Here is a 17,116-nt window from a genome sequence, read left to right on the forward strand (position 1 = left end):
ACAAAAGGAAAAAGAAAATATATATAGTTTAATATGTGCAAATAGATTATGACATCACCGTGGCGAGGGAGGGGGTGGTGATATGACTGGACCTGGGGACAGAAAAAATAGCAAAAAGGATAAAAGAAAAAATATATAGTTTAATATACTGGGGGGCCCCCAATAATATTGGATTGGGCATAAGTGGCTTGACAAATGGGAACCTCACAGTACCCCTAGCCTAGGGGCCTATAGTGTCTTAATCCGGCCTTGTTTACAGTTTATGTTCTCTCCATGTCTGTGTGGGTTTCCTCTGGTTTCCATCCACAGTCCATAAACATACTAGTAGGTTAATGTTAGTGTGTGTGTGTGTGTGTGTGTGTGTGTGTGTGTGTGTGTGTGTGTTTGTGTGGTAGAGAGTTTAGACTGTAAGCTTCACTGGGACAAGGACTGATGTGAATGATTAAAGCTTCTTTGTAAAGTGCTAAGTAATATATTGCACAATATATATATAAACACTAATAGTATCACATAATGCCTTTTCAAAACACTCTATCATCCAACTCTAAGATTCCAGCCCACCAACTCATACAACAGTGTAAGTTACAATTTTTTAAACACAGAAACATAGAATTTGACAGCAGATAAGAACTGCTTGGCCCATCTAGTCTGCTCACTTTTTTACCTATGATAATCTCAAACCCTATTTGATCCTTAGTTATTTGTAAGGGTATCCTTATGTTTATCGCAAGCATGTTTAAATTGATCTACTGTATTAGCCTCTACCACCTCTGATGGGAGGCTATTCCACTTATCCACTACTCTTTCTGTGAAGTAGTTTTTCCTCATATTTCCTCTGAACCTCTGAACCTACTTTCCTCCAGTGTCAGTGCATGTCCTTGTGTTCTAATATTTCTCTTCCTTTGAAAAGGTTTCCCTCCTGTACCTTGCTAAAACCCTTGATAGATTTGAAAGTTTCTACCATGTCTCCCCGTTCCCTTCTCTGCTCCAAACTATACATAGTAAAATCTTTTAATCTTTCTGGGTAAGTTTTGTGCTGTAGGCCATGCACCATTTTAGTTGCCCTTCTTTGTACATTCTCTAATGTATTTATATCCTTCTAGAGATATGATCTCCAGAACTGAACTCAGTATTTTAGATGAGGCCGTGCCAATGACCTATACAGTGGCATTATTACTTATTTCTTTCTGCTACTGATTCCTCTCCCTATGCAACCAGTCATCTGACTTGCCTTCCCCATTGCTTTGCTACATTGCTTACCTGCCTGTAAGTCAAGTTTTTTGGCATTAAACTGTAGTTGCCACTCTCTTGACCATTCTTCTAGTCTACCTAGATCATTGATCATTTGTTTTACCCCTCCTGGTGTGTCTACCCTGTTGCATATCTTTGTGCCTTCCACAAAAAGACATACTTTCCCTTCAGTATAAAGATATTAAAAAGCACTGGTCCAAGAACAGATTCTTGGGGTACTCCACTGATAACCTTTCCCTCTTGTGAATGCACTTCATTTAATACAACTTACTGCTTTCTATCCTGCAACCAAGATCTCATCCATTCAACCATCTTTGAATCCAATCCCAAGCTTTCAATTTTATTTAACATTCTCCAATTTGGACAGTGTCAAAAGTCTTACTAAAGTCTAGATATGCTACATCTAGAGCCCCCCTTGAGCTATTACTTTAGTCACCCATAATCTCTTTTAATACCTACTCCTACCACATATCCAGGAGTGTGCTAAAAGGGCAATCTCTGGCAGCAGTTTTGGGTTGGAAGCAAAATGTAATTACATTTTTAAAAAAAAACAAATTCCGTCAAAGGTTTAAATGAATAGCTTCAACTTTGGAGATTTAATCATGAATAAATTAACAATTGGTGCATTTGCAGTGCCCATAACACTGATACCAAGTGTGTGTTATTTGTGTAATGGATAAGAGAGCAGTATAGTTTGTTAAGGTGCTCATACAATTTGCTTAGACATGTGTGTGGCCAAGTTGGAAATTTTAAGCCGAGCACTGATCCTATTGGTCTCAGTTTGTGCACACACTGTCAGACCATGCTCCTCATTTTACCACACTCTCTGCTGGTTGTCATCTGATTAATCCCAATATTGAAAACCATTTCGAGCCCGAAACAAAACCACATCCTTGAGTTATTTAGTTTAAAGCAAATTTTACATACTTCTATATATAATTAATTCATATAACCCAATGATCCACCAACAAATCTACTCTCTAGATGTGTACATTTATTATTTTTATCAATTAACAAATAAAATCAAGTAGTTAATAAAAAATGGGCAAACGTTCAAATTGTGTGACTTATTTAAGTGAAACCCTAGTAACTTAAACATTTTTTCAAAATTTTACTAAACAAAATAAGTAACATAAAAAATACAGAGAGGTCAAATTTCCACCATGCAACTACAACCTGTAACTTATATTAAATAACATATATTAACATATGTCTATGTCACCATTATATTAGCACCATATATTTATTTTTTATACTTGTATTTTGCTTCAAAATGTGAAGTTGCTTTGCATTAAATCATTTTATAACATCTTCTCTCTGTCTTCTTTCTTTTCTATAACCACCAGGTTGAAACTGTAGATGAATCTCACTTCTGCTTTGTGTTGATGTTTTCACCCTGTGGGGACACAATATAGGCTGTGAGACTGTACATAAACTGATATTGACAGTGGTTATACAGGCAGTGAAATGTGCTCAAAGACATTGTAAAAGCAATAACGCTTTGTGCATTTTATACTGTATAAAACATAATTTGTCTACATGCTACATATAAAATACACTGTGGCATCTGTACACAAGCCACACTTACGAAAGCAGAAACCTTGCTATACACTATCAGTGTTGGCTTAATATTAACTATGCCAAAAGAGTAGAGTTTATGGATGGTTTTCAGTTTGTGTTGGGTCAGGTCTGGACGACCATGTGCTATATTATATGCTTTTTATTTTAGCCCAAGATATCCTCATTGATCTAGGTTTTGACATGCTTACTATAGGTATTCTGAAATCGTTACACTCAGACATATATAATAGAGAATGGAGATAGCAGCAGAGGAGTTAATCTGCTGTTCTTCCAGACCCCCCGATCCAGCTACCTCTTCACATTTGTGAATATGTCTTCTTTTTTTTTTATGTGCCTTTTAATAAACTTTACTGCACAATTTATCTTTCCTCCTTTTATTGACTGAATATTGTTGAGGGAGTGTATTGGAAAAGCTTTATGGATAATGCTCCTCTAGTTGTCATGTTTGTGAGTATATTGTTAACAGTGAAGTCTTTGATACATTATATAGTCAGAGTGGCACTATTTATTATTTCTCCATCTTTTTGAGGGACTTTGAAATGGATTTTAGTTTAGAAGCACCAGCGTGCCTTGCTGAGCAGCACAAAACCAAAGGGTCATTATGCGCTTTATATGGGATACTGACATGCGTCACATATAGCAATGACAGAGCCAATGTGCACTCACTTGTGACTAATTTAAGACTTAAATCAGGGAAAACTAAACAGTATTTTAGGAAAAAAGGAAGTTTTATATAATGAAAGGGTGGTTTTTAAGCTGTAAGAGGTTTACACAGTGTGTTTCTTCCACTTTTTATTCAGTTTCGTACATAGACTTGCTTCTAGTTTGCAGAGAGCAGGTATTTTCCTTGATGTGTGCTGTGTGGACTGTCAGACGCCGTCCCCGCTGATTCCCTGTCAGACGGGGAACGGACGTCTGATCCCCCCGTCGGCTGCCGCAGACTTCCGGATTGCGGACGCATGCGCCCTGGCCTCAGTCCCGTTGCTAGGCAATGGGACGCTGCTTCAGTTTCCGCCTCCGCTCTCCACCAATCACCTCTGTCTGGATTCTATTTAAACCTGCCTCTGGCGCCATTAGGGTGCCAGAGTAACAGGTTCACCACCAGTGTTCCTGGCTTCCTTATTTCTCCATACTCCTGAGTATTCTGATTCCTGATTACCTGTTGTGACCCCGGCTTGGCGACCATTCTCCTCTTCTGTGTGACCCATTCTGTACTGTGACTTCGGCTTGGCGACTATTCCTTTGGATTACCCCTTTGTACCTGATATTCCTGATTGCTGTGACCCGGAACCGTCTGACCCCTCTACGCTACACCGGTAACTGGCTAATAGGACCGCGACCTGCGTGCTCTCTGCTGCGAAATCCAAACCTCCTTGCGGAGGTCCCTGGTGAACACCAGGGGTACGTTAGACTCCGCGCCTGTTTGACCAGTGGCACCAATAACGGTTAGTGTCTTATCTTCAGCCTCATAGGCCTACAGCGTGACAGTTTACTCTGGCCATGACTGACGGTACCGGAGAACCCTCATCCCGAGACCTCCTCATCCATTTAGGAGTACGGGTAGAACGCCAGGAGGCCAACCAAGCACAACTCTTGCAGTGTTTACAAGGAGTGATTTCCCGCTTGGATACCCTGAGCACTTCTCAGGCAGCAGCCCCAGTTCCTGATCCTGCTCCGGCCGCTGCCCCACCAAGCGCAGTACTTGCTACCTCTAGAACACTACGGATTCCAACCCCAGAGAAATACGACGGTAATCCCAAAGGATGCCGTGGATTCCTAAATCAGTGTTCCATCCAGTTTGAACTTTCACCGGAAAACTTTGCATCTGAGAGAGCTAAGGTAGCCTATATTATTTCCCTCCTGACGGGACAAGCCCTAGCTTGGGCCTCGCCACTGTGGGAATGAAGAGATGGATCTCTCCTTCATTCTGATACTTTCATTGAGAACTTCCGGAGGGTATTTGATGAACCTGGTCGTGTGTCTTCGGCTGCATCCAGTTTGTTAGCTCTTCGCCAAGGTTCCTTAACTGCAGGTCAATACGCGGTTCAGTTTCGCACCTTAGCCTCAGAATTAGGCTGGAATGATGAAGCTCTCTCCGCCATCTATTGGCAAGGCCTGTCAGACCCTATCAAGGACGCACTGGCTTCGCAAGAGCTTCCATCCAAGCTTGACGACTTGGTCTCTTTGTGTGTCAAGGTAGACATTCGTCTTCAAGAGCGCTCTCAGGAGAGGGTCCAAGGTCGTCGCACTGTGCGTTTGGCTCCTCGTTTTCAATCCCCAGCTCTCCCGGCGGAAGAGCCGATGCAAATTGGACGCTCTCGCCTGTCACGGGATGAGAGAGAGTGCAGGATCAAGAATCGTTTGTGTTTGTACTGTGGAGAATCCGGCCATCTGCTATCTTCCTGTCCCAAGAGGCCGGAAAACTTCACCGCCTAGGCAACACCAGGGAGGTTGTTCTAGGTTCATGTCTCCATTCTCCCTCTTCTTCCAAAGATAACAGTTTTCTGATGCCTGTCACCCTCACATTTTAGGACTCTTCCCTAAATTGTTCTGCTTTTGTGGATTCCGGATCTGCAGGAAATTTCATCTCTGCCACTCTGGTGTCGAAGCTTCACATACCCTGCACTCCATTGCCGCAACCTCTGGTTCTTACTGCAGTTGACGGTAACCGTGTCAGCAATGGTTCCATCACTGACACTACTGCTCCAGTTCAGTTGCAGGTAGGGGTTCTCCATCAAGAGTGGATTCAGTTCCTGGTTATCCCACAGTCCGTTAACTCCATCATTTTAGGGCTACCATGGCTCAGGAAACATTCACCGCAATTCGATTGGGCTCACGCTCAAGTTACCTCCTGGGGCTCCTCATGCTTCAATCAATGCCTCTCGAGAATACTTCCTCCTAACCAACTTCCTTGTCTCTCTCTGGATTCCCACCTCAAACTACCAGAGCCGTATTCAGACTTCATTGATGTGTTTAGTAAGACCGCTGCAGAGACTCTCCCTCCACATCGAGCATGGGATTGTCCTATTGAGCTAATTCCCGGCAAAACTATTTCCAAAGGTAGAGTCTATCCTCTGGCTCTCCCTGAGACTAAGGCAATGTCTTTATATATATCAGATAACCTTCAAAGAGGATTTATCAGAAAGTCTACCTCGCCAGCAGGAGCTGGATTCTTTTTTGTAAAAAAAAAAGACGGCTCATTAAGACCGTGCATACACTACCGCCGTCTTGATGATATTACCATCAAGAACCGCTATCCGCTCCCATTGATCACAGAACTGTTCGACCGGATTAGAGGAGTCAAAATCTTCTCTAAATTAGATCTCAGAGGGGCCTACAACTTAATCCGCATTCGAAAGGGCGATGAGTGGAAAACGGCATTTAACACCCGTGACGGGCACTATGAGTACTTAGTCATGCCGTTTGGACTTTGCAATGCCCCCGCAGTGTTTCAAGATTTTGTCAACGAGATCTTTAGGGATCTTCTGTATCAATTTGTGATTGTCTACCTGGACGATATTTTGATATTTTCATCTGACTTACATGTTCATCGTCTCCATGTCAAGACTGTTCTTTCTCGTCTCCGGAAACATTCCTTATATTGCAAGCTGGAGAAATGCCTTTTTGAGCGTCCACAAGTTCCATTTTTAGGATACATAGTTTTTGGCACCGGCCTACTGATGGATCCGCAGAAAGTGAAGGCCATTGTCAACTGGCCATTACCTATTGGTCTCAAAGCTACCCAACGCTTTATCGGCTTTGCTAATTATTACCGGCAGTTCATTAAAGGCTTTTCATCCATTATCTGTCCTATTATAGCTTTAACTTGAAAAGGTGCCTGCAGCAAACCATGGCCTGTCGAAGCCATATTGGCCTTCAAAACTCTTAAAGAAGCATTTCTTTCGGCCCCTATACTCAAACAGCCAGACCAGGGGAGACCGTTTTTTATTGAAGTGGACACTTCTTCAGTCGGGATTGGAGCAATACTTTCCCAGAAATCTGCTTCAGGAACATTAGTGACTTGTGGATTCCTGTCTAAGAAATTCTCTAGCACTGAACTAAATTATGGAATCGGTGACAAGGAATTATTAGCCATCAAGATCGCCCTTGAGGAGTGGCGTCACTTACTAGAGGGTGCCTTACATCCCGTCACGGTCATGACAGATCATAAAAATCTTACTTATCTCCAGGAAGCACATTGTCTTAACCCCCGTCAAGCTCGCTGGTCTCTTTTCTTTGCCAGGTTCCAACTCATTCTCACCTTTCGTCCCGGTTCCAAAAACTCCAAGGCCGATGCTCTCTCCAGGTCCTTTGATAATGATGGTACTCTCACTTGTTTAGACAACAAAATGATTCTAAATCCAATACAAACAGTGGCCATTACCAATTCTTCAGTAACCTCTCCCCCTCCAGGGCATTCATTCGTAGAACCTCATCTCCGCTCTAAACTACTATGTTGGGCTCACGAGTCCAAATTTGCCGGCCATGCCGGTTACAAGAGAACCAAAGAATTTCTCTCCAGATATTATTGGTGGCCTAAACTGGCTTCAGATGTTCAAAAATTCGTATCTGCATGTTCGGTTTGTGCACGCCACAAGGTGCCAAGACAAAGCCCTCCTGGTCTTCTCCTTCCTCTGCCTATTCCGGATTCTCCCTGGACCAGCATTACGATGGACTTCATCACCGATCTCCCTTTGAGCAATGGCTACAATACCATCTGGGTCGTGGTAGACCGCTTTTCAAAAATTTCACACTTCACTCCTTGTAAAGTTCTCCCTTCAGCCCCTAAATTTGCAGATTTGTTTCTAAAGAACATCTTCCGTCTTCATGGATGCCCTCAAGAGATCATCTCTGACAGAGGAGTACAATTTGTCGCTAAGTTCTGGAGAGCTTTCTGTAATAAGATTGGAGTCAGTCTCAAATTTTCTTCCGGATATCACCCCCAAACTAACGGACAGACAGAACGAGTGAATCAAGACTTGGAGTGTTTCCTACAGTGTTTTGCTTCTGATCATCAAACGACATGGAATGATCTTCTGTATTGGGCCGAATTCGCCCACAACAATCTTCTACATTCCTCCTCTGGGCGTTCTCCATTTTTCATTATCTACGGCAGACACCCCACTCCTCCTCTCTTATCCGAAGCTCCTTCTTCTCTAGTACCAGCGGCTGATACTCTCATCCATGACTTCTCTCAAATCTGGTCTCAAACCAAAGAAGCACTGTCTACTTCTGTACAGAGATAGAAGAAAGCGGCTGATCTTCATAGAAGAGTTGCTCCAGTACTAAGGGTAGGAGACCGTGTTTGGTTGTCTACGCGCAACCTTCGACTTCAAGTTCCATCCATGAAATTGGCTCCTAATTTTATTGGTCCCTTTTCCATAGCACAAGTCATCAATCCTGTTTCCTTCAAACTTACATTACCTCCGTCTCTTAAGTTCCATAACACATTTCATATTTCATTGCTGAAACCGCTGATTCTCAACTAATTCTTCAGAGAACCTGCTCCTCCTCCACCTATTAAAACATCTTTAGGGGATGAATTCGAGATCGAGAGAATTCTGAAGAGACGTTTCTTCCAGCGCAAACCTCAGTATCTAGTACACTGGAGGGGTTACGGTCCGGAGGAGAGATCGTGGGTCTCGGAAGCCGACCTTCATGCTCCTCGTCTCCTTGCAAAATTTCTGAGAAAAGGCAATCCTTCTCTGAGAGGGAGGAGGGGAGGGGGTACTGTCAGACGCCGTCCCTGCTGATTCCCTGTCAGACGGGGAACGGACGTCTGATCCCCCCGTCGGCTGCCGCGGACTTCCGGATTGCGGGTGCATGCGCCCTGGCCTCAGTCCCGTGGACGCTGCTTCAGTTTCCGCCTCCGCTCTCCACCAATCACCTCTGTTTGGATTCTATTTAAACCTGCCTCTGGCGCCATTAGGGTGCCAGAGTAACAGGTTCACCACCAGTGTTCCTGGCTTCCTTATTTCTCCATACTCCTGAGTATTCTGATTCCTGATTACCTGTTGTGACCCCGGCTTGGCGACCATTCTCCTCTTCTGTGTGACCCATTCTGTACTGTGACTTCGGCTTGGCGACTATTCCTTTGGATTACCCTTTTGTACCTGATATTCCTGATTGCTGTGACCCGGAACCGTCTGACCCCTCTACGCTACACCGGTAACTGGCTAATAGGACCGCGACCTGCGTGCTCTCTGCTGCGAAGTCCAAACCTCCTTGCGGGGGTCCCTGGTGAACACCAGGGGTACGTTAGACTCCGCGCCTGTTTGACCAGTGGCACCAATACCGGATAGTGTCTTATTATCTTCAGCCTCATAGGCCTACAACGTGACATGGACCAGCTAAGCGCAATAATGCAAAACATAAGCACTTAAGCTGCTTATCTAGGGCCTCGTGAAGAGTTGGATGCAATTATCGTGTAAAACATAGACGTAAACTGCGTCCAAAAAAAGACGTATTCTACATAGTATGCTAAATTGGAAGCATCTCAGCTGATTGTCAGCATTATCAGTATTCTGTCAATGCTTATTGTTTTCATTTATAGTTTACTGAAGTCCGTGTGTACCCAATTTTAAACTGCACATGCACAGTGTCATACTTTTTTCATGAGTCTTAAAGAAAAGCACATAAATACACTTGTGCTTTTAGGTGCTTTTCGCAGGATTCCTCTCAAATGAAAAGTGAATCAAAACACATATGCACTTGATACAATTTTCATTCAATTCTAAAGCCCTGAGAGCACTGCATTCATTGAATTGGAGTCCTGTAAATATGACCTTTGCCTGTTCCTGGATTCTGAACCTGTGCTTCTGACCCTGATCTATTGCCTGTACCCGGATTCTGAACCTCTGCTAGTGACCCTGACTTATCGCCTGCCCCTGGATCTTGAACCTGTGCCTGTGACCTTGACCTTCCTGCCTGTACCCGACATATCCTCTGGTGCTCTGTCCAGTCCGCTTATCTCTGGCCTGCCGCTACTCCGTGTGCAACCTCCTATACCTGTGTACTGCCGTGTTAGCATAAACTCATACTACTCTGAGCATAAGACCTGGGGGCATCTGAGTACCTGTGAGCACAACCAGTCTCTACGGGAAAGGTGACTGCTAAAGGTGAAGACCTCTTCTACCTGTTCTATGAGTTTATGCTGCACTGGTGGCCATAACAGTGTGTTGGGATTTTGACAGTCGGGTAAATGACTACCACTGCTCTAAACGCGCCTGTTAATGGGCATATATGTTGCGGTTAGGTTCTTGATGATAATGATGATCACCAGCATGGATAATGGAAAAATAAATAAAAGTTTAGCAAAGTGTCTTACCTACAAAAAATACAATTTAGACACACAGATTCTAATCTCTACAGATTGAGTCTACTGAATATGATAATTTTTTTACTCATAGCCTGATCTGGTTACATTATTGCATGGGTCCTCCAACAAAAGCTGATACTAGTACCAGGTTAAGCCAGGTTGAGATGGTCACGCTAAAATAAGGAGACCCTGTAATAGTGGGAACCAGGCCTAGACGGGTCGGCACAGGGCTGAATTCCTTAGAGAACTGAGCCCAGAAAATTGAATATTTGTTAGTAATTCTTTAAAATGCCATAAGTACCTAACATGCATTGTCAGAATTGTTATTTGAAACTTTAGGCTTACATTTTATCATAGATAAATTAGATTATTTATTAGCTTACTAATCAAAGTGCTTTTAGTGTGGTACAGCACATAGTTAATTATTTCTATAGACTATATATGTCTAACACATATTGGTATTGTATACCCTATGATTAAAAAAATTATCATATTCAGTAGACTCAATCTGTAGAGATCCAAATTTCTCAACAGCAACAACAGTCTTTGTGAAGTCCAGTCTCAGAGCTGTAGCAGTAATGAGCAATGTATGTATTTTAGTGTTAACCTCTGTCAAATTCCAGAAGTGGATTCAGAGTGACACAGGTACACCTAGAGTTGGCAGGTTATTGATGAAGTACCTGCTTTGAGAAACACAGCAGATATTTCTTTCATAATAGCAGATTGTTTTAAACTCTGTGTTGTTTATGGTTACACTGTAAGCAGCCTTACCTTTTTGTGCTATAGAATAAACAATGATTTGTCATAGAATACTTACGTTATAAAACAAGCTAAGAACAATGAAACTCTTTGCCGTTCTTGCAAATTTTTTTACTTTTTTCAAATGCATATGGCTCGTGTATTTATAATAGATAAGGACAAGTTGAAGGTGCATAGTATGTCAATACAAAAGTTACAATGGGGATGATGTACCTTGCTGGCCACAATTTTATCTTTATGACCCTCCCTTCCTGATGCAGATGTCATGTGTGGTTTGTATATACTGTAGTTATATACAAGCAGGTGTGTCTTTACCAGGGCTGCCAAGAGGAACTTTGGGCCCCGGGACAGCAATTCCTTGGGGCACCCTAAATAACTGCTGTAAGGAGGCATGGCCACAGCATGTCTGTGTCTCCTCCCACTACACAGGCAGGGCAGGGTCCCCAGGCAGTCCCAGGCCCAGTACTTTGTACCTAAACCCTTGATGCCCCTGGTCATTACATGTCATGCAATAAACAGATTATCTAGGATTTATGATACATTGTAAGTGATAGTTGCCTACTCTCCCAGAATGTACTTGAGATCCTGAATTTCTGAGACTACCCCTGGATCGAGCCCACTGCTTTAGTGAAATGGGTGTGGCGGGGCTCAGTGACACGATTATTATGTCATCATGGCCTTTTCCACTGTTATAATCGGCCCAAATGGTGACATTTGCTTAGGGGTGGGGCAAAAGTGATGCCCCCACACGCCCACTTCCCCCTGGATCTCCCGGAGGCCAACGAGTAAAAGTTGGCAAGCATGTGTAAGTGATAACACAATAAGTCAGCTCTGGCCTTAGAACTCTTATGCTCTTATGTACCTAATATATAATGATAATAACATTGATATAGTAGATGAACTATATAAACAAATCTATTAAAATAAAAGCAAAATATAGTCAAATGCAATAACAGCATTTTTTTTATTACCTACATAAATTCCCATTTATGTTGTTCTATAATATTAGTGAGTTTGAAAAGACACAACCTGTTCTATTTTCTAGCCATGTTGCTGAAAAACTGCATGTGCAGAATTCTCCTGATAAATAAGGTCATCATGTTGTGCTAGTCTGCCTATAAAGGGACCTTTCACCCTTCAGGTAAGCAAGTAAGTTTCAAGACTAGCAAACAGGAGTAAATGAACAATATTTCTATGGAATAGAGGATTGCCACAAGAAATACACAATGAATGAGTCTGAAGCAATAAACTTATCATTCAAGGACATGGCAGCAATAGTTAGAGTTCAGAAGGATAATCTCCATCACGAATGTATTATATGTATATTTATATATTCGATTTTATTTTCACTTATTCCCTATGTGGGAATACCTGCACCTATTTCCTACCATCATCTAATAATAAAACCTCCAGTGACCAGGGTACATGGGGCAGCACCGCATTTGGTCTTAGAAAACTTCACACATCTAGCAAAATAGGTTGAATGAACTTCCTTTATTAAGCTCTGTGTGAACTAAAAAAAGTAAGCTATAAGGTTAGATTTACTAAACTGCGGGCTTGAAAAAGTGGAGATGTTGCCTACAGCAGCCAATCAGATTCTAGATGTCATTTTGTAGAATGTACTAAACTAGAATCTGATTGGTTGCTCTAGGCAACATGTTCACTTTTTCAAACCCAGAGTAAATATACCCCATAGTCACAGTGAATCAGGCACATATGTAAGCAGAATATCAAATATCCAAAAGTAGCTGATATGTTTCGAGCACAACAGCCCTTAATCATAGTATAGGAAGGAAATATACCTCATGGGTTATAAATAGACAGGTGGTACTTAAAATATTAAAAACAACTCAGCATAAAGCCCCCGAGGAGCCAACTGATAAGGGCCATGACCACATCAGGGAGCCTGATGTGGGCCCCACTGTGTCAGTTGGGCTATTGGGCAGTATTGGGGTTTTAAGGGTTAAATGAGTATTAGCAGGTTAAGTAGAGGTCAGGTAGAGTAAATATCGTGACCCTGGGAGCTGGATGTGACCAAGTGAGATGTGGAAGGGGAGGAGGGGAGCAGCGGATGCTCAGCAGGGGCGGTCAGATAGTTAAAAGCAATTGATGTCCTCAGCTATCTTCTTTCCAGAAGATCCCACAGAAATCAACGATGCGTTGGTGCTGCAGGTATTACCCGAAGCATTGAAGTGTAAGGAGGGATGGCAGAGGAGATGGAAGCAGGATGGCAGACAGCTATAAAAGCATTGACAGATGTTTTACAGAAACAAGGTCCAGAGCAGCTATTGTTGCAGTTGTGCAGGAGGCAATGAGGCTTACGTCACAAGCCATGGTGGGATCAGCCTGAAGCAGCCTCTGCTGTCCAGTCCTGGGTTGCAACAGAGGAGGAGACGAGTAGTGAAAATAGGGTGCTGTCACGGGCACTAGGAGTCTTTACCCAGGGATCACCAGGTGATAGGCTTACCAGAGCAGTATAGGTGGTAATATGGTACTCTGGTAGCAGGGTGATCACGGAACAGGAAATAGCAGATGATGAGATGCTCAGGAAAGTCTATGACTAGCAGCACTGGCAATATGGAGGTAGTAATACACGAGGAACTGTATGGACAAAGGACACGTGAAGGTAGTCAGTGGTCTGCGGTAGCAAGTTGTACCACTGCTATAGTGAGGAGGAATGTCCAACAGAAACGAGGAGGTGATGAGAGTCAGCGGTCTGCGGATAGCAAGTTGTACCACTGTCTGAGTGAAGGAATGGAATCCAAGTGGAGGTATCCGGGGAGTCAGTGGTCTGCGTTAGCAAGTTGTACCACTGCTATGTGAGAGGATACTGGAACAGGTGAAACTGTAAACAGGAGTCAGTGGTCTGCCACTAGCAAGTTGTACCACTGAATATATATGTGAGGAGGTGCACGGGGAGAGACTGCAACACAATATATACACGGGCACCTTGACTTTGATCCACAGTAATATGCACAATATAAATGTATAAATGACTGAACAACACTGCCAATATAGAAAGTCTCTTGAAGTAATCCAGCATGAGATAACACAGTCAATGATGGCAGTAGAGTCAGCAGATAGTACACTCCAGAGGAGAACCAACACAGTCAATGATGGCAATAGACTCAGCGGATAGTACACTCCAGAGGAGAACCAACACAGTCCAGCAAGGTATGCAATACACAGCACAGTCAATGGGAAGTATGCATACCGTGGTTCAGGAGAAGGCAGTCAGACAGGAGTGCAGAGATACCTGAAGGGCAGGAGGCCAGCAGGATACAAGTCCCTGGATGGGTGAAGCGGGGGTCTAGCAGGTGCAGCGCACAGGTAGGTAGACCAGCAGGGAACACAGGAAGGCGTGGAGAGCGGATCAGCAGTAGATGGATGAGTAGCGCTGAGAAGTCACAGCAGCGGGTCTCTGCGGGAACACGGAGGTAACCAATAGCAACCAGCAGGTGCAGTAACGATGGGACCCCGGAGCAGAGTTGAACTGGAACAGATGATCACGGAGAGTAGCGGGTAGCAATAGTGGCAGCAGACTCAAGGAAACACGGTAGAGTTGACAAGGACTGAAGACTGAAGCGCACAGAGGCAGCGGATAGGAATCAGCTAGCAGTCACGATGATGAAACACAGACGAGTTGCAGGTTGAAGACTGTAGTGCACGGAGGCAGCGGATAGGAATCAGCCAAACAGTCACGGTGATGAAACACAGACGAGTTGCAGGTTGAAGCCTGTAGTGCACGGAGGCAGCGGATAGGAATCAGCTGGCAGTCACAATCATGAACAGGTGAGTGGATGTGGTTGAAGCCTGTAGTGCACGGAGGCAGCGGATAGGCATCAGCTAACAGTCCCAATGATAAATGGTAGAGTTGAAGTGATTAGAAGACTGTAGTGCACGGAGGCAGCGGATAGGAATCAGCTCACAGTCACGATGATACAGTAGATGGTAGAAGTGGTATGGGAACCACAGTAGTAGAAGTGGTTAGGAAACCACAGAGGTAGAAGTGGTTTGGAAACCACAGGAATCAGCTGGGCTGAATAAACAAGGAAACACAGGAACACCTTCAGAGACTCATGGGGAATGAGACTCCAAGATCAGGCAACGTGGTGTTGACCACAGGTGCTTAATATAGGGAGGTTGCCTGATCTGCCAATTTAGTTAAAGGAACATACACTGGAGGTATGGAAAGGACTGCGCATGCGCAGTCCCTCAGGATGGAGGACGGCCACGGTTCCTAAATGTCCGGGAAGAAGCACTCACAGTCCGGTGAGTGACAGTACCCCCCCTTTTAAAGGTGGGCACAGAACGCCTGGAACCGGGTTTGTCCGGATTTTTGGAATAAAACTTCTTCAGAAGGGCAGGAGCATTAAGATCTTCAGCTTTGATCCATGAACGCTCTTCAGGACCAAAGCCCTTCCAATGAACGAGGAAACGGAGGACTCCTCGCGAAATTTTTGCATCCAATACCTCAGTAATCTCGAAATCCTCCTCCTGATGAACTTGAACTGGCTGCGGTGCTGAGGAAGGAGTCGAGAAACGGTTGATGATGAGAGGTTTGAGCAAGGACACATGGAAGGCATTGGAAATCCGAAGATTCTTAGGAAGAAGAAGTTTAACACATACTGGATTGATAACTTGAATGATCCTATATGGACCAATAAAACGAGGGGCGAATTTCATAGATGGAACCTTCAAACGAATATTTTTGGTAGATAACCAGACACGATCTCCAATTTTTAGTGGTGGAATAGCCCGCCTCTTCTTATCTGCGAAAGACTTATATTTGTTAGATGTCTTCTTTAAACAGGTTTTGACCTGAGACCAGATATTTTTGAAGGTCTGACAAGCAGTCTCCACAGCAGGAACTTGGGTGGGCGGGAGGGCAGGAAATTCCGGAAAAGACGGATGGTGACCGTAGACCACAAAGAATGGAGTTTTGGATGATGACTCATGGTACATGTTGTTATGGGCGAATTCAGCCCAAGGGAGCAATTCTACCCAGTTGTCTTGGTTGGCTGAAGAGAACATCCTAATAAAAGTCTCAAGATCTTGATTGACTCGTTCCGTTTGTCCGTTAGATTGCGGATGGTAAGACGATGAGAGTGCTAATCGTATGCCCAAGGTTTTACAAAGGGCCCGCCAGAATCTGGAAACGAATTGTACTCCTCTATCTGACACAATCTCAGACGGACATCCATGGATGCGGAAGATTTCTTTAATGAAATGTTCAGCCAGAGTAGACGAGGAAGGTAAACCGGACAGAGGGACGAAATGAGCCATCTTCGAAAATCTGTCTACCACTACCCAAATAGTATTGTGATTCTTACTTGGTGGCAAATCAGTAACGAAATCCATACTAATATGGGTCCAAGGCTTGGACGGAATGGGTAGTGGTCGCAGCAACCCTGCTGGAGTTCTGCGGGAGGATTTGAACTGAGAACATAAATTACAGGAAGCAATAAACTCTTTGACGTCTCTCCTCATTGAAGGCCACCAGTAACTACGAGAGAGAATCTCAAAGGTCTTATGTTCACCGGCGTGTCCAGAAAAACGAGAGGCATGGAACCACGAAAGGATTTTCCGCCTCAGAGTAGGAGGCACGAGGGTCTTCCCAAATGGTAGCATTTTGGTGGATGAAGCAGCCAGAGAAATACATTTGGGGTCTAGAATAGCATGGTTGGGAACCTCTTCTACATCAGAGGACGTCACAAAAGCTCGAGATAGAGCGTCAGCTTTCTTGTTCTTAGCAGCTGGTTTGAAGGTTATAATTAATTCAAAACGGGAAAAGAAAAGAGACCATCTTGCTTGACGAGGGTTCAAGCATTGAGCAGATTGCAAATATGACAAGTTCTTATGATCCGTGAAGATCGTCACCGGATGGCGAGCTCCTTCCAACAAGTATCTCCATTCCTCTAATGCAGCTTTGATGGCCAGCAACTCCTTGTCCCCGATAGTATAGTTTTTCTCTGCGGGCAGAAGACCCCGAGAGTAGAAGGCACAAGGATGTAATTTTTGTTGCTCCGAGCGTTGGGAGAGAATAGCTCCTAAGCCCACATTAGAGGCATCTACTTCTAGGAAGAAGGGGAGTGTCACATCAGGTTGTCGCAGAATGGGAGCAGACGAGAAGGACTCTTTGAGGATTTGAAAGGCTTGGAGAGCCTCAGATGACCATTGCTTAGTATTAGCCCCTTTCCGAGTTAA

At 43.9% G+C, this 17,116-nt stretch overlaps 1 long non-coding RNA gene across 3 annotated transcripts in view; it reads right to left on the reverse strand.

The window, feature by feature from the left end:
- Window positions 1-2,277: 2,277 nt before the first annotated feature.
- The window catches only part of LOC142151678 (uncharacterized), an 83,556-nt gene continuing 68,717 nt past the window's right edge, over window positions 2,278-17,116 (reverse strand). For 2 of the 3 annotated variants that reach the window (XR_012691228.1, XR_012691229.1), the window contains exon 5: window positions 2,278-2,647. This is a non-coding gene — a long non-coding RNA (uncharacterized LOC142151678). The remainder of the gene's footprint in view (window positions 2,648-17,116) is intronic. The other variant, XR_012691227.1, reaches the window with a different exon arrangement.

The sequence above is a fragment of the Mixophyes fleayi genome, chromosome 1, assembly GCF_038048845.1.
Source record: "Mixophyes fleayi isolate aMixFle1 chromosome 1, aMixFle1.hap1, whole genome shotgun sequence".
NCBI lineage: Eukaryota > Metazoa > Chordata > Amphibia > Anura > Limnodynastidae > Mixophyes > Mixophyes fleayi.